The sequence below is a fragment of the Haliaeetus leucocephalus genome, unplaced genomic scaffold (assembly GCF_000737465.1).
Source record: "Haliaeetus leucocephalus isolate CR32 unplaced genomic scaffold, Haliaeetus_leucocephalus-4.0 Scaffold284, whole genome shotgun sequence".
Classification (NCBI taxonomy): domain Eukaryota; kingdom Metazoa; phylum Chordata; class Aves; order Accipitriformes; family Accipitridae; genus Haliaeetus; species Haliaeetus leucocephalus.
Window position 1 is genome coordinate 6380088 of NW_010972720.1, and position 451 is coordinate 6380538.

Below are 451 nucleotides of genomic sequence, written 5' to 3' on the forward strand. Positions count from 1 at the left end.
CGGCACGGCGCGGCGCAGCGCGGCCACGCCGCTGTCGCACGGGGAGGCCCGAGCGGCCTCGCCCGACGGCCACACCTCCCCTGAGGGCAGCACGGGTCAGCCGCTCGCTCGCTGCTATTGGTCCCCGCTTCCTATCGTCACCACCTGCCTGTCTTGTCCATTGGCCGGCTCCGCTAGTCTCGCCTCGCCGCCTTCTTTAGTTAACTGGCTCTTTCAGCAGTGACGTGACCGCGCGGGCGCTCCCTGACTGGCCCGGCCCAGGAGCGGAGGCGCCGATTGGTCGCTTCTGCCGCCCTTCCGATGTCCGGCGCTGGTTTCCTGAGGTGGCGGCCCTCCCTCGTCCTGCCCGCGACGCCTCCCGTCAGCCGCGGCCGCTCTCGGCTGGCGCTGCCCGGCGCCGAGCTCCAGCCCGCGGCGGTCAGCGGCGCCTGGGGCGGGGACGGGCCCGGGC